This window comes from Rhinopithecus bieti, unplaced genomic scaffold (genome assembly GCF_001698545.2).
Source record: "Rhinopithecus bieti isolate Rb0 unplaced genomic scaffold, ASM169854v2 scaffold_11380, whole genome shotgun sequence".
Lineage (NCBI taxonomy): Eukaryota > Metazoa > Chordata > Mammalia > Primates > Cercopithecidae > Rhinopithecus > Rhinopithecus bieti.
In genome coordinates this window covers 3673186-3684940 of record NW_016807225.1, presented here as the reverse complement: position 1 = coordinate 3684940, position 11755 = coordinate 3673186, and the positions used below count along the sequence as shown (strand labels likewise).

At 48.6% G+C, this 11755-nt stretch overlaps 1 protein-coding gene across 2 annotated transcripts in view; it reads left to right on the top strand.

The window, feature by feature from the left end:
• ZDHHC22 (zDHHC palmitoyltransferase 22) overlaps positions 1-11755 on the top strand; it is a 37864-nt gene that overhangs the window by 6971 nt on the left and 19138 nt on the right. For both annotated transcript variants that reach the window (XM_017880612.1, XM_017880611.1), the window contains exons 2-3: positions 1858-2457; positions 9633-10151. The gene's annotated coding sequence lies outside the window, so the exon portion shown is untranslated. The remainder of the gene's footprint in view (positions 1-1857; positions 2458-9632; positions 10152-11755) is intronic.

Below are 11755 nucleotides of genomic sequence, written 5' to 3'. Positions count from 1 at the left end.
CCTGACCTCGTGATCCGCCCGTCTCGGCCTCCCAAAGTGCTGGGATTACAGGCTTGAGCCACCGCGCCCGGCGGCTGGTTGGTTTTTATATACTGATTGTTTAATTCAGCAACTTTGCTAAACTCTCTTATTAATTCTTAGTAATTCTAATAATTCCTAGATTATTTTGGATTAAAAGAATTTAGCCATTATTTTAAAAAAAAGTTCATGCTCCCCAAGTCTAATTACATGTATATTATTCCAGTTGATATTGTCACCCATTATGTAGGCTCTGTTCCTTTCATCAGGCTTTTTTCTCTCTGGTTTCCTTGAAGCCTCTTCAGATATCATCTACACCCTGGCAGAGTACCCAAAAGCCCTTCACAGGGACTGAAATCGCTGTAAAGTAATTCAACTTTCCTATCAGATTTATTTATATATTTAAAAAATTAAAAAGAGTGCCCATGCATAGTCAATGCCAGGGTTCAGGAGAGCGGTTACCTCTTGAAGGAAGGTAGGAGGAGGGCATTAGGAAGTACATCAAAGATAACTTAATGTTTTCTTTCTTACGCTGGTGGCAAGAGCATGGATTTTATTTTTATTTTTACAACCGTGAGCCATAAGAGCATGGATTTTGGTGTGTTACTGTTTACATATTTTGTTTGTTATAAATATTTCATTTTCAAAAGACACAAAGACATGAATCTCTACATGTTGGAATCTCTGAAAGTAAAAATGAAAGAACTGAAATAGGATGTTTGGGAATTGAAATAGGATATCAGGAAACCATCAGGGTTTAGCCTTGGGCTCCCTGACACTGCTTCTCCTGTCCTTCCAAGATACTCCCTTGGTCCTTGCATGCTCCTCCGTATACTGGAACAGCCTAAGGGGCTCTTGGTGGAGTGGGCAGGAATAGAGGCTGTGGACACCCATGGGTCATTTGTTAAGTCTGATGCCTATAAGTTGGCACTACCCACTTTTGAGCATATATTACCCTGACTTTATTGCCAGCGTATTATTAGTTGTAGGAAAATATAGCTAACTACTAAGTGCCTTTAGGCTACAGTGAGACGACTTTTTCCTTGCTTTCAATTCCCTTTTGGCTGAGCAATGCTTAATATTCTCAGCTCTGTCCACTGTTTCCTTTCAGATCTTTCTGTCTTAAGCAGGAATCCTCCCTCTCTCCGATGCCTCACATTGTGATGAGCTGGAGAGCCAGCTACCTCCTTGCCCCAGCAACTTCCTTACTTGCCTAGCCCCTTGCCAAGGCATTCCAAATAATAAAAACAGTAACAGTAATCACTAACATTTGTTATACCTCACACACATTAACGCGTGTATCTACATGGATAGATAGACACAAGTCAATACTATTATTATAATTCTCAACTAATCTTCAAAATATCACAGGTAAGGGAGACATCATTATTATAATTTGTAACGCTGTATAGATGAGGAAACCGAGGTTCAATAACTTGGCCAAGACCACATGTGCAGGAAGAGGCTTGGCAAAGACTGGAACTCAGTCTTTCTCTCTCTAGATGCTGTATTTCTTGTGGATGGTCAGAACTGCCTGGCCAATCCATAGAAGAGTGAGAAACAATAAATCATCATTGATTTAAGCCATTGGTTTCTTGGGTGGTTTGTTACAAGGCAGTATGGACCTGAAACAGATGCTGAATATTAGATTGTAGATTAATATTTTCAACATGAAGATATGTTTACAACATATTGTTAAGTGAAAAAAAGGAGGCTATAAAACAGTGCATGCAACACGAGTTCATTGTTGCAAAAAACAAAAGCAGATGATCTGAATCTATTCAATTCCCATTTGGGGATAGTGAGTGTTTAGATGTTGAGGGATGCTTGTATTTGCAGGAGGATGCTGATTCATTTCGATCCTATTGCCTGGAAGCTGATGACCGGAACCTTAAGCGGGTTAATGTGTGTGGAGCATCTTCCACTCTAAAGAGAGGTGAAAACCACTGTGCATCTCCTGGGGCCTCGACAGGCTCCAGAATCAGCTCTCCACTCCTACCATCGCCAGAAACCCTCCTCCTCTCTATGAGCAGATGAGGTCAGAGCAGTCACTCAAAGGCAAGACCGCCTAAATAATTTTTGGACCCCAGTGTGAAATGAAAACAAGTTGCCCCTAATTCAAAAATTATAAAACTTCAAGACAGAAGAGCATTGAACCAACTGCCAGCACTTCTGGCCTGAGGTCTCATGGAAGTGCACAGACCGCACGCCCCTGAGGCTACCCTTGTTCCCAAGCTAGGGTAGGGGCTCTGCTTCCCCCTCCGCTTTCTGGAAGTAGGGGTGAGCTCCTGGAGACTTGCTCACAGAAAGTAGGGTACTTGTAAAGGAAAGGGCTGGCATCCCGTGGTCCAAGGGAGGCAGGAAAGGGAAGGAGAGTGGACAGAGGCAGCTGCACAGAGCCAGCAGCAGTGGAGGGGCTCGCATGCCCTGTTCGGTCAGGTAAGGGTGCATGAGTTTCTCCATGAACACTGGGGAGGTGGCTGGGGAGGAATTTCAATGGTGGGCCTCTGGAGGGTAGAGCTGAGAGGGAAGACATCTAGCCACAGTAACCCTCTCCCTAGACAACTCCACCACATACCCCACTTGGAAGCCTGCCAGCAGAAGGCATTGCCCATCAGGCAGTGGTGGCCAAGAGAACAAGATCTGTGGCTGCTCCACTCCACCTCTCATCCCCCAACCCAGCACACACCAACCTCAAATCCTGGAAATGAAAGGACTCCATGTGGGAGGGGAAGAAGAGAAACCCCTGCCCTCTGTTCCTAGCCTTGCTTGACGCTAGTGGACATGGGGCAGGGGCAGTCATCCTATAATTGCATATGATTTTCTTTTAATTTTTAGAGATAGGGTCTTGCCCTGTCGCTCAGGCTGGAGTGCAGTGGCGCAATCAAAACTCACTGAAGCCTGGAACTCCTGGGCTCATGCAATCCTCCTGCCTCAGCCTATCAAGTAGTTGGGACTACAGGCTACACACCACGACACCTGGCTAATGTTTTATTTTGATTTTCTTGTAGAGACAGAGTCTCATTATGTTGCCTAGGCTGGTCTCAAACTCCTGGCCTTAAGAAATACTCTGTGTTGGGCTCCCAAAGTGCTGGATTTACAGGTGTGAGCCACCGTGCCTAGCCAAACATGATATTTAACCTGTATTTTATTTTATTTTATTTTATTTTATTTTATTTTATTTTATTTTATTTGAGACAGGGTCTCACTCTGCTGCCTAGGCTGGAGTACAATGGCATAATCATGGTTCACTGCAGCCTCGACCTCCTGGGCTCAAGCGATCTTCCAACTTCAGCCTGTAGCTGGGACTACAGGTGCATGCCACAACACCTGGTAAATTTTTTTATTTTTTGTAAAAAAGGGGTTTCACCATGTTGCTCAGGCTGGTCTCAAACTCCTGAGCTCAAGTGATCCACCAGCCTTGGCCTCCCAAAGTGCTGGAATTATAGGTATGAGCCACTGCACCCGGCCTTAACTTTTTTTTATTGTTGTTGAGACGGAGTCTCCCACTGTAGCCCAGGTTGGAGTGCGGTGGCATGATCTCAGCTCACCGCAACCTCTGCCTCCCGGGTTCAAGCAGTTCTCCTACCTCAGCCCCCTGAGTTTCTGGGATTACAGGTGGGCGCCACCATGCTCAGCTATTTTTTATTTATTTATTTTCTATTATTTTATTTTTTATTTATTTTTTATTTTTTTTGAGACGGAGTGTCGCTCTGCCGGCCAGGTGGAGGCAGTGCCAGATCTCGCTCATGCCAAGCTCACTCCCGGTTACGCATTCTCCTGCTCAGCTCCGAGTGCTGGGATACAGGCACCGCCACCTACCCTGGCTAGTTTTTTGTATTTTCAATAGAGACGGGGTTCCACCGTGTTAGCCAGGAGTCTCGATCTGTGACCTCGTGATCGCCGTCTCGGGCCTACCAAAGTGTGGATTTACAGGCTTGAGCCCACCGCACCCGGCCTATTTGTTTATTTTTTAGACGGACTCTTACTCTGTCACCCAGGCTAGAGTGCAATGGTGCAATCTTGGCTCACTGCAACCTCTGCTTTCCGGGTTCAAGCGATTCTTCTGCCTCAGCCTCCCGAGTAGTTGGGACTCAGGCCCGTGCCACCATGCCTGGCTAAATTGTTTTTGTATTTTTAGTAGAGACGGGGTTTCACCATATTGGCTAGGCTGGTCTCGAACTCCTGACCTTGTGATTCGCCCGCCTCAGCCTCCCAAAGTGCTGGGATTACAGACATGAGCCACCACGCCCGGACGATATTTTTAGTTTTAGTAGACACGGGGGGGTTCACCATGTTGGCCAGGCTGGTCTCGAACTCCTGACCTCAGGTGATCTGCCCGCCTCGGCCTAGTACTGGGATTAAAGACATGAGCCACCACGCCCCTGGCCTTAACTTTTAAATTGAACTAGACTAACCGGGATTTTTAGTAGGTGAAAATTTTGGAGGTGACCAGAAAGCTAGAAATCTGCCAGGAATATTGTTCAGGGTCAGAAAAGGAGATTTGACAAAGCGTGGTTGAAAGCTGTGATTAGAGACAAAGCAGAAATGTTTCTTGTTTGAATCCTGTTAAATTCAGACTTTTCCAAAAGCCAGGTCCATGTGAATAGAAATACATTCAGAAGGGATTAGAGCAGGGCATTAGGCACCAGTTGGGTGTTGGGATTTTGTACTAAGACAAAAAGCGGCTTTTGATGAAAGGAGATGTGCTACCCTCCATCCAGCCTGTCCCCTGAGTCTCCATCTCCTCTGGACCCCTGCCAGTGATGGGCAGCCCCTACCCAGTGGCATGCAGCCTCTGTATTCCATGTAGCTCAGGAATGAGTCTCATAAATGTCTGTTGCATCAAAACATCAATGCAGAGTCAGGAAAGCTTTTGTGGCTCCCTGGAGAAGCCAGGTGGGGTTGATTTGCAGGGATCTGGTGCCAGCAGGGTGGTGAGTGTGAAGGTGGAGTTGGAGAGGGGCAGACAGGGTGCCCAGCTCATCCTCGTGTCGTTTGGGGAAACCCCTCAGTCCTGGGTCATCCGGGAGGGTTGGTCACCCTGTCAGCGGGATTCAGACTGACAGAGGAGAGGCATGGGGTGAGGACAGAGCGAGGCTGGAGAGACCACAGCTGGGAACGGCCTCGAAGGAGAGAGTGCCGCCTCTCCTTTGTCTCCACAGCTTTCACATCTTGTGGGGAACAAAGCCTCTCTCTGCTGGGAGGGGCTCCTTTTCCCCAAACCAGGAGGTATGTGAGCATGTGAGCATATGTGAGTGTGTATGTGTGGTGTGAGTGTGTGTGTGATATATTTGATGTGTGTGTGCATGTGTGATGTGAGTGTGATGTGTGATATGTGTATGATGTGTGATGTGTGTGATATGTGATGTGTGTGTGATATGTGATATGTGTGTGTGAGATATGTGATGTGTGTGTGATATGTGATGTGTGTGTGTGTGATGTGTGTGTGCATGTGTGCGTGTGTGTGATGTGCGGTGCTGGAGCACACCCTCCCTCCCTCCCTCACTTCCTCACTTCCTCCCTCTCTCCCTCCAGCAGGGATGACTCAGCAGGGAAGCCGGGCCTGCTCCTCCCTCTGGCTCTGGTGCAGCTGCTGCCCACTCCCTGTCCCCTGCTTTCCCTCCTGGTGGCAGCCACACTGGCTGGTCCCAATCGCAAGAGCCGGGGACTTCTTGGGCTGAGGCCCCTGTGATCTCTCCTTGGTGGCCTTGAGGAGGGGGCTGACCAGCCTCCCCTGGTCGTACAGGCCCCTCACTCCCTCCCTCCCCATTCCAGCTGCTTTTCCTCTCCCCAGCTAACACTGATGGGGGTTCCTGTGTGCCAGGCACTGCGGCAGGACGTCATTTATCCTCACCCTGTGAAGCCAGCGCTCTGACTGTTGTCATCCACAGACTGAGAACGCGAGGCATGAGAGGCCAAGTCACTGGGCCAGCCACTCATTCACATGCAGTTCTGACAGATACGCACACCCACATGGGCTAAAGAGTACAGGCAGGGACACTCATGAAAGAACCCCAGGTAGCAATCTGGGCATGAGGGCTCACACCTGTCATCCCAGCCACTTTGGGAGGCTGAGGCGGCTGGACCGCTTGAGGTCAGGAGTTCGAGACCAGACTGACCAACATGGTGAAACCCTGTCTCTACTAAAAATACAAAAATTAGCTGGACGTGGTGGTGCATGCCATAATCCCAGCTACTCAGGAGGCTAAGGCAGGAGAATCGCTTGAATCCAGGAGGCGGAGATTGCAGTAAGCTAAGATTGTGCCACTGCACTCCAGCCTGGGCGACAGAGTGAGACTCCATCTCAAAAAATAAAAAAATTATCCAGGGCGTGGTGGTGGGTGCCTGTAATCCCAGCTACTCGGGAGGCTGAGGCAGGAGACTCTCTTGAACCCAGGAAATGGAGGTTGTAGTGAGCCAAGATTGTGCCGCTGCATTCCAGCCGGGGTGACAGAATGCGACTCTTCAAAAAAAAAAAAAAAAAAAAAAGACGCCAGGTAGCAGCAACAAAGTGAAGTGAACAGCTGGAAACAATGTGGTCAGTCAATAGGACACATCACAGGAGTTATGGCGCATCTGCATGATGGGGGATGACACACTCATTAAAAAGGACCAGGAAGCTGGGCAGGTAGCACACACCTGTAGTCCCAGCTACACAGGAGGCTGAGGTGGGAGGATGGTTGGAGCCTGAGAGCTGGAGACTGCAGGGCTTGAGGATTGTGCCTGTTGATAGCCACTGTACTCCAGCCTGGGCAACATAGTGAGAGCCTGTCTCTATAAAATAATAATTAATAAATCAATAAAAAGGAAGATCTCTATGTGTGCATGAATATTGAGCAATTGCCAAGGTACATCAATCAACAAAGAAAGAAGAATGTTCATGCCTATAATCCCAGCACTTTGGGAGGCCAAGGCGGGTGGATCACTTGAGCCCAGGAGTTCAAGACCAGCCTGGCAACATGGCGAAATTCCGTCTCTACTAAAAATACAAAAAAATTAGCCAGGTGTGGTAGCATGCATCTGTAGTCCCAGCTACTCAGGAGGCTGAGGTGGGAGAATTGCTTCAGCTCAGGAGCTAGAGGTTGCAGGGAGTCAAGACTGTGCCCCTGCACTCCAGTCTGGGTGACAGAGTGAGACACTATCTCAGAAAAATAAAAAGAAAGCAGAGTGCAAAGCAGTGTGCTAGTGTAGCTAGGGGGCTACTGTGTATGTGTGTGTCTGTGCACCCATGCACATACACGCCTGCTTATGTCTCTATAGAGGCTCTTATCTGCATACCAACTCTGGAGGAGGATACTAGTAATCAGTGGCAATGGTTGTCCCTGGGAAGGGGAACAAGAGACTGGGAACTGGGGTGGTAGTGGAGGAACTGCACTTATAACACCTTTATGTGGTTCTAATATCAGATAGTGCCTTCTGAAAATGAGAAACCATTGTTTAAAAACTGTAATGCAGCTGGGCGCAGTGGCTTATGCCTCTCATCCCAGCACTTTGGGAGGCCAAGGCCCATGAATCACTTGAGGTCAGAAGTTCGAGACCAGCCTGGTCAACATGGTGAAACTCCATCTCTACTCAAAATACAAAACTTAGCGGGGCTTGGTGGTGTGTGCCTGTAATCCCAGCTACTCGGGAGGCTGAGGCATGCGAATCACTTGAATCTGGGAGGCAGAGATTGCAGTGAGCTGAGACTGTGTCACTGCACTCCAGCCTGGGCAACAAGAGCGAAACTCCATCTATAAAAAAGAAAACCTATAATGCAATATGTAAAAGAAAACTCCACGTTTGCCTGACTTCAAAGTCCAAACCCTTAACCTTAAGAGTGGACTGCCAGAGGAATTTGGACTAAGGTGTGCAGGTGAGTGCTTGTGTGCAGGTGCATGCATGTGTCTGTGTGAGTGTGCATCTGTGCATGTGTCAGTACAGGTGTGCTTGTGTGTATGAGTGGGCATGTAGGAGCAAGTGTATGCATATAAACTTTCAGAAATCCAGCTTCTGTTCCCCAAGTCCTCTTTCCAGGAGGTGAGCCATGACAAACTTACCCCCAAACTGTCCTCCCACGCTCTGCCCTTCTCTCTGTCTCAGACAGATTGCTGAATGGAACCACAGGAGAGGGGAGCGAGGGAAGTGTGAGTGGGCTGCCCAGACAGGCCTCCTAGCATAGGACTCCACTCCGTGGAGCCAGCTCTGTTAGGGAAGAAGATGCCCTTCCCCTTTCCCTTTCCCTTTCTCTTTCTCTCCCCTCCTCGCCACTCCCACCCAGGCCCCAAAAGTTCTCAGCACTACCCTGATCTAGCAGACTGTGGGTGGGATAGGGGAAGACAGGACTGGAGCTGAGCAGGCTGGGCACCAAGGGGAGGAGGTGGGAAACTGAAGGCTGCCTTTGCTGAGTAAAGGGATGATTTTTCTGGGCTTGGAGAGGTTGGAGAGCGAGCAGAGCCAGGGTGCCTGGAGATCAAGTTTGGGGGTGATGGGGAAACTGCCTGGGGAGTATGGGGACAGACAGGGCAAGTGGAGCAGGCGGTGGTGCCTATAGCTCTTGGTCTCACATAGCCCCCTTAAAACACAGGCCAGGGTATATGGTTTGCTGCTAATTTTACCAGCAGGGTCAGATTTTCCCTCCCTGCTCCAAAATTATCCTTGAAAAGCTGGCGGGGACAGCCCATGCCGTGCACATTCTCTTGCCCCCAAATTTATCCTCCCACATCTGGTAGCCTGCTTGAAATTCCACCCTCAGAATCCCGCATGGGGTTCCAGTCCCAGGTCTGCCACCTACAAGCTGGGTGACCTGGACCAACTACCAACTACCAACTACCTAGCAGCTCTCAGGCTCAGGGCTTGATCTGTCAAATGCAGATGAGGTTGCAGGGCTGGTGGGAGGTTCCGTGGGAAAATACCTGCAAGACTCAGTCAGTGTTAATGCCCCATTCCCCCTCCACACCTATTGTGTCCGAGGGCTTCAGACCCAATCTTACAGGAAGAAGTAATGAGCAGGGAAATGAGTATTTTAAAGGGTGGGAGCAGAGAACAAGTTGAGAGGCCTCAGCTCCTGAAAGGTGTCTCCTAAGCAGGAAAGAGAAGGCGGTGGCAGGTCAGGAAAATACATTTAGCAGCATCATAGAAATCTCTGCCCAGCTCACCAAGGCAACCGCCGCCTGTCCCTGCTGTGCAGCTGCCACCGTCGCGGGGCCTCCCCCTCATTTCTCCCTTAGCTTTAACTTTAGCCAGATTCCACTCTAGGAAGGGAGGAGGCAGAGATGGGTGCACGGGGGACTTTGTCTCAGTGCCGTGGGAGGGGATGCTATAGATGGACCGGGAGGGATAGGACTGGAGGCAGCTGAGCACATCAGGGGTTATAGGATGAGGGTTGGCAATGATGATAAGTACAACAGAACACAAATGTCATTTATATGCAGAGGAAATTACCCCCATTACACTATTTGTATAATTCTTGTTCTGTGGTGTTACGGTTATTAGGTTACTTTCCTTTAATTAATGCTGGGGAGCCTGCTAGGTAGAGATGTTCCCTGTAGGAAGGAGATGTCCCTGCATAGGCAAGATGTAGTAGAGAATTCTCACAGTTCCTCAATTCCCATTCTCCTCTTCTTCTCTAGGAATTGGACCTACAATTTTTAGCTAAGCACAGGGCCACCTGGAATCTGCTGACCTTCTTTGCATCTAGATATGATCATGTTGCTAAATTCTAACCAATGGGAGACAAAGAGAAGTATCGCAAGTAATTTCCAGGGGGTATCCTAAGAGGAAGAAGGTATGCCCTTGCTCATACCTCTTTTCCTACTTCCTGGTGGTGGAATGTTGAATCAATGGCTGGAGCATGAGAAGCTATTTTGGGCCATGAGGTAAAGTCTGCATACTAAGAATTGAGGACGAAATGCTATAAAAGGAGGCTGGGCCCTGATGTGATGAAGGACTTTGCCAGCCCTGAGCTGACACCTCTATCATGAAGATGAAGACCACATCTGAGGGATGACCGAACAGGGAACCCACATGAGAGAGGCAACAAAGAGCCCAGCTAAGCTTCTCTTCTGCACCTTGGAGTGATCTACAATGGTGGGGGCCAAGGATAGTCTCCAGTCATTAAATGTCCTAGGAACTAGGAAGGGAGGAACTGGGTAAGGCCTCTTCCTCCCCAGGGTCCCAGAGGATGGGATAAAGTCTGGCTTTATCAAGAAACAAGAAACAAGATGGCAACTACACTAACTTTATTGCCCCCATGGGGCTGTAAGCAACTCTAGGCTAGAGATTAGCATAGACCCCAGCACATAGTAGATGCTTACTAAATATGTATTAATTGGCTAATGGATGCACTATACTAAGGAGCTTGGATCAGCGCCTGAAGGGGTCAAAGCAACCCCTTGGGATAGAGTAGCAGCGGAGAGCCAGGAGAGAGATCCCTTATGGGAAGGTGACTCTTGGGGGTGTTGTGACAAGGCAGCGCTATGTGATCTGTGGCACACCCTTCCCGCAATAATGCAGCATATCCTCTCTGGGTAAGGAGGACACTCATGGACGCAGTGCTTTATAGCTAGCCATGCGTGATCGTGTTCAGAATAGCATTTGTTCCTTGCAACCCCAAGGGCAGGGATTATTACGGCACTCTTTTCAGAAAGCAAAACTAGGCCCCAGAACTTTGAGGTCACTTGCATAAGACCATGCATAAGAAATGCAGGAGCGGCTGGCCGTGGTGGCTTATACCTGTAATCCTAGCACTTTGGGAGGCTGAAGCGGGCAGATCACCTGAGGTCAGGAGTTCAAGACCAGCCTGGCTAATATGGTGAAGCCCCATTTCTACTAAAAATACAAAAAAATTAGTCGGGCGTGGTGGTGCATGCCTGTAATCCCAGTTACTCAGGAGGCTGAGACAGGAGAATCACTCGAACCCAGGAGGTGAAGGTTGCAGTGAGCCGAGATCACACCATTGCACTCCAGCTTGGGCAACAAGAGTGAAACTCTGTCTCAAAAAAAAAAAAAAAAATGCAGGAGCTGGGACTTGAACCCAGGATTTCCCATTACAAACATCACCTTTGTTGGAATAAAGGATGCAGCTGGGGCTTTCTGGTGCTAATGCCACTCTCCTCTGAACTCCCAAGCCCAACTCTGAGACTCTGAGGCAATCGATGAAGGGGTGAGACAAGGGAGGGAAGGCGTGTCAGGCAACCTGTCAGCAGTTTGGAGGCTGGTAGACAGATGCACCCAGCACTGCAAATAGCCCAAACAGTGTATTTGTACAGAAAAGGGGTGTCCTTAACTCAAGATACTTTACTGCCATCTACTGGAAAATTATCATAATAATCATCCAAATATACATGTGTGAAAATGCGGCCCCTGGAATTGTAAAGTGTAGAACCTGAACAACTGTACAAGGCAGCCCTAGATGCAACTTCTCTTGCCTGAAAGAATGATAAAAGAGAGGACCCTTGCCACCAGGGTGGCTCAAATCCTGCCCTCTTCTTTCCTGCCTGGCAGTACCTGGTTCACACAGAGGGTCTGTAGTAGTCTAGCTCCTGTAGTTTCACCATCTAGGGCCCTGTAGAATCTATTCATCCTTCCATCCACTCTATGAACGTGCCCCGAGTGTGTCCTCTGGTCTAGGTCCTTATCTGCATTCTCTGCCATTTCCTAGCTGCGAGCTCTTGGATATTTTCCTGAGCCACTGTCTCCTCCTGTATAAGATAAAGGTATCTCTCCTGGCCATTTGAGACTTACGTGAGACAAT